Source organism: Zea mays, chromosome 1, assembly GCF_902167145.1.
Source record: "Zea mays cultivar B73 chromosome 1, Zm-B73-REFERENCE-NAM-5.0, whole genome shotgun sequence".
In the NCBI taxonomy this organism is placed as follows: Eukaryota; Viridiplantae; Streptophyta; class Magnoliopsida; order Poales; family Poaceae; genus Zea; species Zea mays.
This window is the reverse complement of record NC_050096.1, coordinates 241,976,382-241,988,439: the sequence shown is the minus strand read 5'-3', so window position 1 is coordinate 241,988,439 and position 12,058 is coordinate 241,976,382. Positions and strand designations below refer to the sequence as shown.

General features: G+C 46.9%; 1 pseudogene across 1 annotated transcript; it reads right to left on the bottom strand.

Annotated features, from left to right (window-relative positions):
- Positions 1 to 4,303: 4,303 nt before the first annotated feature.
- On the bottom strand, positions 4,304 to 10,126 carry LOC103645385 (actin-related protein 7-like; annotated as a pseudogene). Its single transcript, NR_144502.1, has 5 exons — positions 9,541 to 10,126; positions 6,266 to 6,503; positions 5,893 to 6,076; positions 4,861 to 4,928; positions 4,304 to 4,783 (listed from the first exon to the last, which is right to left on the bottom strand). The product of NR_144502.1 is annotated as an actin-related protein 7-like (transcript).
- Between the last annotated feature and the right edge of the window lie 1,932 nt (positions 10,127 to 12,058).

The window sequence follows — 12,058 nt, the reverse complement described above, 5'->3', positions numbered from 1 at the left end:
GCCGGTCCCCTCGGCCCCGCCAGCTGTCCTTTGACGCTTCTGGGGTGGGTCCGCATCAAGAGGAGGGTTTGTGACGAGCGACCCATTGGCGCGACGCAGCCGGCGTCGCCTATAATCCTCCGACCCCCCCGGTGCCACCCGGGGCGAGGAGCTACTTGCAGCCCCTTTGCCCTTGTCCAAGGGGCTGGGGGCCACGGGGGGCTCTGGAGCCTGCACCAGCGGGCTGGGGGCCTCCAGCCGGCGCGTCAGAAATCCGGATCCCATGGTGGGGGTTCCAGCCGCCAGTCTGATGAACCGCCACGCCGCTCTCATCGAGGGTCGGCAGCCAGGCCAGGATCGCCGTCCTCAACCCTGGATCATCGCAGAGCGCAGGGATGCCCTGGGGAAGGATCAGGGACTCAGGAATGAAAGACTCACCGGTAATCCCCTTCACCAGGACTTGCAGCTCGTCCTAGGATAGGTCGGTCCCTGGCCCGCGCTGGACCCGGCCGATGTCCTTTGGACCGGTGAACCAGCAACACAGGCGCGCCCTCTGCTGCAGCGGCGCGATCTGGCGCTTCAAGAAGTCGCCGACCACATGCATCGACGTCAGTCCACCAGTTGCCAGGGTCTTGATCCTGTCTAGTACGGGCTCGAACTTCGGCGCCAGCGACGACTTGGCCCTCCATTGCTTCCGGTTGAGCCTTGGCCCTTCGCTCGTCAGCACGAGGCGGTCGTTGACCTCGGTGCTAACGATCACCCAGTTGTCGTGCCAGTTTTCCCACCTCGCGCCACCGAGGGAGGAGATGTAGGCATCAGCCGAATCCGGCCTTGTTTGGAAGTAGTAGGCGCCGAGATTGTCCTTGGCCTTCCCGGACTTCACCAGCACGAAAAAATGGCGGAAGAGGGAGGTACAGAGCGCCACCCCCACGAACATCTGGCACAGGTGGGCGAAGATGGCCGCCTAGAGGATGGAATGGGGCGTGAGGTGCTGAAGCTGAAGGCTGAGCTCCTCCAGCAACAGCAGGAAGAAAGGCGAGATCGGCAGCGCTAACCCTTAGGAGAGGTAGGAGATGAAGAGCACGAACTCCCCGGCGGCGAGATCGCCGAGGGGAGTGGCACCGGCGCGGATCCATTCGGCGAACGCCGGCGCGCTCCATCTGAGCAGGTTGCGCACCAGGTTGAGTGCCCCCTCGGACTGGAAACGCTCAGGATGAACCGGCGAGGCCATGGCGACTGCGGCGGCAGAAAACAGAAGAGCGCAGATGCAAAGGGGCGCAGAGGGCTCGGAGGCTAAAGGGCCCAGTGATTGAAGAGAATGTGAAAGCGTAGCTGCTGCACGCGGGGTGAATCCCTTTTCAGGGAAGACTCTCCCGCTCACGCCCCAGGAAATCCCGTCCGACGCGCACCGGGCGCCCAAGCGACCCAGTCTCTGACATGGGGGCCCGGGCCCACAAGTCATGCAGCTGGTGCGCCGGTCTCCGAATGTGAAAAAGGCGAACCGCCACGCGAGGAGCGAACCACCGTGCACGATTGCACACCGCCTCGAGGCCGCTGCGGAGAGATATTTTATTAACCAAGGCGGCGGCAACGAGGCGCCCCGCACATGGGCTGATGGAACCGCCAGACGTGGGGCCATGGGTCGGTCAGCCGCGGGGACAGATGTGGCAGTTGACGTGACCGAGGATGGACTGACAGCGTGTGTGTCACCAGATGCGCTGAGTTAATGCGGCGCGCGCTGAGGTGGTGCCCCAGTCACCGGTCATGCCATATTGACGCGAAGTACAAGTTTTGGCCCCACCTGCAGGCTCACATCCTCCCCTGAGGCGGGCCTAGGGGCCACTGTCGATACCCTGAAACTGGGGTACCCCTGCTACTGTACAAAGACGCAGAACCCGCGCGGCTATCTCTTAGTCGCGTGGCAGAAGTGCTGTGTGGGACCAAGCTGTGCCTCGCCCCAGCCGCGAGCGGCTACTTTGGGTCCACAGCAGCGCCCGACCCCACCACATGGGCGGGTCCGAGGCCGCCACGTGTCCAGAGAAGGTAGCATACTCCAAAGCATCAACAGTGAGCCCGGACCCCCACGGGAGAGCGCCGGACCCCCGGATGTACAGTCCGGACCCCCACGGGAGAGCGTCGGACCCCCGGATGTACAGTCCGGACCCTCAAGGATGGTATCGGAACCCTGGATATATAGTCCGGACCCCCAAGGTTGGTCCCGGACCTCCACGTGTGCAAGCCGGACCCCTGGAATGGGATCCGGACCCCTCCGTATGGGGTCCGGGTCGCCACAGTGGGGTCCCAAGGTCCTAGGACAGAACGTACACGGGCCTTGGGCAGGACCCAGGCGGGGGTCCGGTGCCGACATGTGTCCAGGCCCAGTCTGGCGCAGACTTGTACACATACGCCTCTGCTCCCCGCCCAGGCGGAGACCCGATGCAGCCACGTGGCCTACTACGCGTGACGTAAGTCAGCGGGCGGAGCCTGACGTAAGGTCCCGGGTTACGCGGCCCCTGCATTTATTGCGGATAAGGCGCGCCGCGTACCCACTCCGCTGACAGGCGATGTGTCGCCTCGGCATTTAGTGAGCCCTGTCCATTCTGCAGGCGGCGTGCCTGTCCATTCCACCGGCAGGCAATGTGTCGTCTCCGCATTTAATGAGACCTGTCCATTCCACTGGCAGGCAGCGACCTGTCAGTCCCATAGGCAGCATGCCTGTCCGTACCACTGGCAGACTGCACGACCATACTGCCGCGTGTGCTACGCCCATCATTACTCGTACCTTACCAAGGAAGCTGCCACCGCATGTCAACGCTGCGCGTGCTGCAGACAACATGGGCCTGAAGATTACACAGACAACACCTGCATTAGTTGCTCTAGGTATTCCATCTGTTATGTTCCTGGGCCCACATGTCGGGGCTCAGCAACCTTGTATGTGCCTCCCTTGAGCTATAAAAGGGAAGACACACAACGTTACAAGGCAAGTTCACTCAAGCCAACTTAGACCCTCGGGAAGTTCTCCAAGCTCTCGATCACCAGCAATACAACACACAGTGGAGTATGGTTTTATGCTCCGGCGGCCTGAACCACTCTAAACCCTTATGTGCTCTTATGTTCACCGATCATCTAGCAAACAGGCAAAACGCTTAGGCCGCCTCCTCATCTTAGGATTTAGGGCGGGTGCATTCCGCCACCCGGCCGAAGATTTCCTCTCTGACATTAATGATTCCTTGGTCTCAGTAAAAACTACTTATACGCTTGTGAAACTTGGATGGAGGTAGTATTTGATTGCCTATTTGTTTGTCATTCTTTGATGTCAAATTTGGATACATGTTATATTGATGTTTATCATTTCATATCTATATCTTATATTAATTTTTAACTCCCGTGGCAATGCACGGGCACATAACTAGTAAGTTAAAAAAACTAATAAATGTTCTATACGAAGATAACTCAAGTCCTCATATGAAAATGATAAAGTACTGATTATGTTGAAACTTGAATATTAGAGTGATTCATACAAATAAGTGAAAGTGAAATGGAAGAAACATGTGCATCTTATAGATCTTATGATCAAAACATTTTTATAGTTATATATGGACATATGGTGTACCTTCGTAAAATTTCATAAAGTTTTGAGGCTATTTGGTGTATTATTGATTTCTTGCTTTAGCAAATAAGTTACCAATACTAATAAATAATTTATGAAAAGATAACCTTAAGTTCGCACAGATAACCTTAAGTCCCACATGAAAATGATAAAATCTATTAATTTGATGGCTAAATATGTGTTCAAAAAATATTTATAGATCTCTTCGAGCTCTACAATTTTTATATAAATTTTATCTCCATCCGATTCCATATGTAAAAGTTTTGATTTTATAACTATATTATTATGTAAAAAAGGAAAAAACAGGTAACCGAAGACCCGAACGTTCAGGTATTTTATCGGTTACTGCTCGCTCCGTATCCAACCCGAATCAAAAGATACACTATTCGGATATTACCCATATTCATCACGAATATAAAAATACTCAAACTCGCATAAAAAACAGATATTTACACTATCTGTATTCACATTCAGTACCCGACACGGTACCCATAGGGCGTACCCGACCCATTTTCACCCTAGAGAAGCCCCTTTCTCAATGCAGAGTGCTCCCAAGGGGGAGCCGTTGAAGAGCGATGGAATGTTACGTGCACCCTCTGGCCGGCAGGGGGAGAGGATGCCGTTGGCTACTTGGCTCCTAACAAAAACATATGCCTAAGAACCTGTGACATGCTTAGTTTGTGGGCATGACCCAAACAACTCTTTCACTAGCAGTAGCTGAAGAGATAATGGATCATAATGTAAGTTGAAAAGGAAATCTCAGCTAATTCTCTAATACTACAGGTGCAAATGGGCAATTGGCTAAAACTCCTAACGAATACACGTCAATGTTACCCTCTATTGCACTCTAAATAAACCCAACCGACCTAGATGCACCAACACTTCGCAACAGTCAGGTATGAACTGTGGCTAGCGGTATGAACTGTGGCTGGCGTACAGTGGACTCAAGCATCGGCACCTGCAACATTCAGGTACGAGCACAGCTGTGACATGAACAGCAGCAAATGGTGCACAACCGTGCTAGTTCAAGGCAGTTTGTCTCTAAAAGCACTTCTGGTGCACAATAGACGCCCCGTCTCATCATACTCGCCCTTGGTGATATGCTGGTTTTCAGGGAAAACGACCTTGGCCAATATCGCACCACCCAACCAGGCCGAGTACCTTGCTAGGTTCTCGGACATGTATTCAGGGGGGCTGGAAGAAACATTGCTCAAGTTAGTAATAGCCAGGGAAGTGAGGAGGGGATTGACTAGGAGCAGCAATGAGGGTACCTTCACAAGTGATGGAAAGATTGCTGAAGCAGACAGATTTGCTTCTCTCTGGAACCTGTCCTCAAAGCCTTGAGGAAGAAAAAAAGTGAGATAAACCTTAGTGATTAAATGAGTCTAAGCAAAACTACAAGAGTTTAGATTAAATATGCATAAAGATCCACAAGTTGTATACACAACTGTCCAAGAGAGCCAATTGAACATGCAAAGCTGTAACCATGGCATGAAATGTAGCTGTTGCCTGTTGCTATTGCTACCTAATTCTTACTTAACCAACATACTTCCCACTTCCAGTTGTGCTATTGCTACCTAATTCTTACTTAACCAACATACTTCCCACTTCCAGTTGTGCTATTGCTACCTAATTCTTACTTAACCAACATACTTTCCACCTCCAGTTGTGCTATTGCTACCCATATTCACTACAATGTTTGACTACTTATCCAAAGGACAAGTATCAAATGAAACTTCAAAGTTCTAACAGAACATCAAAGCTGGCACTCTTTATTATTAGGGAACATAACAACAGAGAATGTCCCGGACTAGTGGTGCATAGGTTGGCATCCATACAATCAGTTCATACCGAAGGCAGATTTTCATCTTGAATGAAGCTGCGTTCAACTAGAAAACATATGTTAAATCCACAAAAGTTTAAAACAAAATGATATTACTTACCCTATACAGCTAATTGATATGCATTTGACCTATAGCTAAAAAAACTCGGCCGGTAGGGAAAGACCGCCCTCCCGATATTAAATTAAGAAGAGACCGAATCATGGTTTCGACTGATAAAATCCATTCTGCCCACTCTACAACGGCCCAGCGGGAGGGTGGCGCGCAGGACATAACCCAAGAACGGGTGGGACACAGCGAGGGGATTTTTTTAACCAAGCCCGAAGTTAGGGATCGAACCAGGACCTGGAGATGCTACTCGGAAGCCTTAACCATTACGTTAGAGGCCCTTTCGCTATTTGACCTATGACTCACAAGGTTGAATAAAGCAAAGGTGCACATCAAAAACAAAAGGCAACTAACCAGTCATTGATGTGGTGCCACCACATAACATGGTATTTTCAAGCAGCTGACGATGGTACTCTGATGAAACATTTGAGGCGCTAGTAACTAGCTGGTGAACGATACCATAATCTTCCAAGCCCAATATATGTGGTTGAAATAAAGCTTCACCAACAATGTACCTCTCTTTCTCAATTGTTATGACCTGGAGAAAGAAGCGGTTATGAAAGACTAGTTTATATAGATTGATTACTGCATTTGGACCCAAAAACACGAAAAGAGACAAGGGCACAATAATCATGCATTAATGTAGAAAATCAATCACAAATAAGAGATTACCAACTTGTATGTTCGACAGAAGATTTGAGGCAAAAAAATGAATATTAACCTATACCTGCCCATCAGGAAGTGCCTTTCTGGTTGGCAAGAGCTTTCTATAGCCTTCAAAAGCCAACTGATCTTCTGTGCAACATGCATACTGCTCTTTCAGCCTCTCAACATCAGAAACATCAAGGTTTACTGATGGATTAGTTTTTCAGTTCGTGTGAAAAGAGGTTTGTCAAGTCAACTACCCCAATCTCTAATCTCTTAGAAGCTGTGTTGAACAGCTGCTTCACAAACTGGAGCAATATCTGGTAAAATAGAAGCAAATGTCACTCTCCAACATCAACCTTGCTTGCTGACCACTAATTAGTGAAGTAAAACAAGCACTGGATGGCCATAACTGAACCAAAATGTAGGCAAAGTCTACTTTAGTTAAAGCTAGCCGATCAAAAGATTTGGTATGCCACGTGTATTTTGCAAAGTAGTCAACTATGCCACACTAAACAAATCACCCAAAAATGAGGAAGAACTTTGAAATCCTAAAGAAACAACAATCACAAGATAAATGCAAGTACAAACAGTTTTAAACCACAAGCATGCAGTCACATTCCCGTAAATGAACCAATACCTTAAGAAATACTATGATGCATACCCTAGGAGCAACCGGCACCTAAAAAACTCAACCTGTGGGGGTATGATAGCCCCCAGGCATAGCATGATAGAGAAGACCTCATGCAGGTCGAGGAAACCTCTGATCCTACACCCCACTCATACAAATTGGCACTGCAGCCTATGTAAGCAACCTGGGTCAGGTCTTAGACCTATGTTTTGGTATGGAAGAGACAAGGAGATTTTTTTAAACCCAGGCTAAGGACCTTGCTAATAAAGCCACTAAGCTGGCACCTAGAAAATCCAAAAAAAACTCGAGCTACAGGAGGTAAGACAGCCCTGGAATTTGTATTAAGATGTTATTCTCGCCCAAGTCGAGAAAACCCCCGAACCCCTACCCCACCCATGCACAGTGGCACCGTAGCCAATGTGAGAACGACCACAATAGGGCTGGGCCTTAAGCCCTTAAGCCTGTGCTTTGGCATGGGACAGACGAGAGGATTTTTTATCCCAACCTAAAATTCACTCCAACGGGAAGTCGAACTCAAGACCAGAGGAGTGCTAGAGGCTCTTTCGTGGCACCTAAGAAATCAAGATTTTAAAAGAAGATGTGAAGTAGGTGTAATCATTATGCACTATTTCTTCAGGTATATTACTATTATCTTTTGGTTATTTTGTTAGACGTGAAGCTTCATAATATAATGTGCTCCCTTTGGTAAGGGAAGAGTGTTGTTCCTGGCATCCAATTATTATTCAAATGCAACTATGGCATTTTATTTATGTTATATTTATGAAAGGATTTATAATATGAAAGTATTTTTTTCAAAATGATTCCACTATCATTTTATATTTTTAATATCTATATGCAGTATAAGTATTGTTATCCCAAATGGCTTCTTATCAGAAACTCCATTTAGTTTCATCTTTACCCTAAGTTGAAAAAGGAACAATGTTAATTGGTTACTTGAAGAACCTACAGAAAGACTCCTCTAGGTGCAAGAAATGCAATAATACATCTTTGTAGAAAGGTAAATGTAATTAGGTGAAAGAACTGTCGCACAGCTATATGCAAAAAATAGTGTTTCAAAAGCGCTACACATTAGGCAGGAGGTCAGGCTACGCGTAGTGCCTATGAAATGCTAGGTGTTTGTACTTTATGTGGGTGATTAGAATTATCCTGCTAAAAACTGATATTATCATACATCCATGAGTGACATGACTGCAGCTCATCTTCCTCCATCTCTAATATTTTCCATTTTCAAGCATACATCATGCCCAAAACATCTCTATGCACAAAAAAAGCCTAGACAAAACACCAAGGTGCTAAGTGAGGTGATGCAGCTCAACCTAGTGCCAAGGTGGAGCTAGACACCGCCTTTTAAAATACCGGCAAAGATACACAAATGAAACCAGCACAACATTATAACAGTATGACACAAGCCATGGTTCATTGTTCATTCACAACTCATGAGACTAGATTAATTAATTGCATAAAGCCCATAACCTTTTGATATTTTGTATTGTAACTAGTCGGTTGCCCATGTCTTACAATAGTTTCTATATTCACAATATTTATAATATCTATCTTTTGTAGAACACAAATAAATATGTAATCCAGTGGTTAGAAGCTAAGTCTGGGAGAGAGATAGTTAGGGTTCGAACAATAGGTTCTGCACTTATTTTTTGTATTTTTCTGGCGGTGCGCATGGGACCGAGACGCGGAAAGAAATCCCACTTAAATATAGTAGGGATATAAACATTCCTGAAAATTGTTTGCAAAAAAGAATTTATGTCACCCACACGTGATGTTCTTGTGTATCCTTAAAGATCATCAGTCAGTAGTTGACATTTTTTTCTATTGCACAACTTTTGAGCTTGGAAGGGAACATATATGTTTTCCCTGAAAGCCTTCGACATGTGCTGGTTTGCATCAAGGAAATCAGACAAGAGGGCTGAATCAAACATTCACGTAGTCAAAATCTACAGGTAAAGAACGTCCCTTTTACACAAATAAATGAAGGAAAAGGTCAATAGCTTCAGAACATTGCTACACAAATAAAAGTGAGATGTGGAATAAACATAACTGAAATCTGAATCTGAATCATCCAAAACTAAAGTTTCTTATAAAGTGGAGTTACCACCAGCAGCACAGATTCACCCTGTGTTCCATGTATCTCAGCTGAAGCCTTTTATTTCTTCATATCAGCCAGTTTATGCAGACTTCTCTCAGGTGGTGGACTTGTCTAGTGTGGAGGTGTATCCTATCAAGATTGTGGAGAGAAGATTGGTGCAGAAAAGAAGTTACCCAGTGGTTCAAGTGAAGGTGGCTTGGGGAAATCTTCCAGAAGATGCTTTGACTTGGGATGACTTTGAAGTTTTGAAGAAAAGGTTTCCAAATGCCCTTGATTGGGGTCAATCAAGTCTTGGCAGAGGGGAAGATGTTAGCACTATGTGAGTTGTATCCAGTTTATTCAGTTGTGTTGCTGCTTCTTGTGCTGTTAAGGAGTATTAGTTCTTTGAGTAAGTCGGTTGAAGAGTAGGGGATTAGTGAATGTACTGTTCAGCTGGCCCGTTAGGGTTACCAGCCATGTAATAGATCCAGGCGGTTAGGCCCAGATTAGGGTCTATAAATACTCACATTTGAAGAGAAAGAAAAAAAAGGAGAGAATAACAGAAATTAACACCACACATACATGGGAGTTTCCCTTGGTAGTAGATGCTCGATTTGAAACTCACCTGTGTTCACCCAGTCGCGGCTCACGTCAGGGAGGCGCGCAATCCCTCGGCCTAGGGTTGGGACACAGTGGTGGAGCGGCTGGTGGCTCTCCCTGGTGGAGCAGGGGATCTGGGCGGCCGACTCCCTGGTGGAGCAGGGGATCTACGCGACCGGCGGCTAGAGGTAGCGGCTGGCGACTCTCCCTGGTGGAGCAGGGGGTCTGGGCGGTCGGCGGCTGGCGTCTGGAGGTGGTGCAGCGGATCTGGGCGGCCGGAGGTGGCCACGTCGGCAGGTTGACCGGCGGCTGGAGGTAGCCGCGACGGGAGGGGCCGAGGCACCGCGGAGAGGGCTGCAGCGCGGTCGGCGGGGGCGGAGAGGCTGGGCGGATCTGGCCGGCGCCGGAAGCCGACGAGGTCATGGACGCGTGCGGGCGGCCGCTGCGATGGACGAGGCGCGGACGGCCGCGTGCGGGTGGATCTGGTCGGCGACGCTGCAAGCAGACGAGGCCGGACTCTGGAAGCAGATGAGGTCGCGACAGCGACTAGGAAGGGCAGCGACGGCGGCCAAAATAATCCCTAATCGTAAAATGACCAGTCTATATGCACTAAATATATAGACAGTAGGTATGGACTTATGGCGTGTTTGGTTAGGGGATTGGCTCCATCCGGAATCAGCCGGTCCGGAATGGATTCATTCCTCACAGGATTGGATGGTTCTTTCTTTATGTTTGGTTAGAGAAATGAGGTGAATCCATTTTTTGTTTGTTTTGAGGAAGCAGGTGAATCCATTTTTTGTTTGTTTTGAAGAAGCATGTCATCAAGCGACGCTCAATCTGCTTTCACTCACCACACCAAAAAGGTTGCATTTTTATCCAACATACATAAAAACTGAAAGTTATAACATAGATAAAACTGAAAATTGAAACTTGTATCTTCACGAGTACTTATCCAGCATACAATTTCATCCAGCATTATCCAACATACATTAAAAACTGAGAATTTATCCAACATACATATTCAACATTATCCAGCATACAAATAAAATTGAGAAGTTATCCAACATCCATATCAATGTTCAAAGATAAGTTTCATAGACTCCATCCATCATAGAAATAACTAAAAAGTTTCAGACACAAGTTTTAGGCTAATCTGCTTTTTTGATGCATCAATCAGAAAGATGAGTCTTGATGTACCTAGACACCCATACCATTTGATCATCTAGTCCCATCTCTAGAAAGGCATAAGCAAGGGCTGGATTCTCACACAAGTAGCCATAGTAGTGTGCTATATGTTCTCTTTCAAAAACAGGAATCTGTTTCATCATAGTCCATAGGTTGGGTGGGATTATCGGACGTGGTTGTGGTGCTGACTGCTTGATTGCATCTGAAAGAGTCTTAAAAGCTTCAGTGACAGTGCATATCAATGGATCCTCATCTTCCATCATCATGCGCCCTCTCTTCCTTCTTGCACCACTTCGAGTAGATGAGTCTCCACCATCACGAATTGGACCACTTGGGTTCAATGATTCTCCACTATCACGAGTTGGACTTGCATTGTTAATGGACCTTAACAGCCCCTGCTGCCTTGCCGCCGCCCCTGTGCGAGGTACGAACCGGAGTGAGCTCATCCGGTTGATTTGGAGGAACGAGTCGCTGCTAGGGTTATGCTGTATTTTGGAATGAGTGGATGACGGATGGGTAGACTCCGTGACGCTATCCAAACGATTTTGTAGGCTCGGATACAGGTTCGGATCACTCTGGATCCATGCCGTGCTGCAAACCAAACACGCTGTTAATGGACCTTAACAGCCCCTGCTGAGATTATATGTTTCATTCTCCAAATGGGCCTTAACAGCGCCTACCGAGATTATATGTTTGATTCTCTCTTGTAACATGTTGGGCAGGATTATAAAAGAATGTGATATCTCTGCATCTGGAATATGGCTAGGGCTCGATGAAATGCTTGTGGCTCATCGGTTCACTCGGTTCATAGTCAGCTCGACTCGGCACGAGTCGACTCGGATGAACTCGTTTGAATTTTTTTCACGTGCTCAGCTGACATCCTAGCTCGGTTCGTTAATGAGTCAGCTCGAGTTGTTAACGAGCCAGCTCGTGAGCTAAACGAGCTACTACATTTCAACAAAACGAACTATATACATATCATTTACGTGATAATTGATAAACATGTTATATGTATGTGTGGTGTCTATGACATATAAGTTAAACTAATGGTTGATGAACTATGTCTATTTGTTAAATTAGTCTATGTAAATGTAACTATGGATTAAACTGATAAATATGTATGTGAATTGATGAGTGATGAGTTGTGTTAATCTCATGTTTCATTGAAGTGCTCTATGAAACTATGAGTATAATTAATATTTTCTATTGTTAAATTAATTTAAAATTAACTAGAAATTGATTATTATTATATATAGATTGTTTTTTCTGCTCTGGCTCACGAGCTAAACACGGCAGCTCGAACTTGTAAACGAGCCGAACTGAATCAGTGACTTGTTCGCTTAACGAGCCGAATCAAG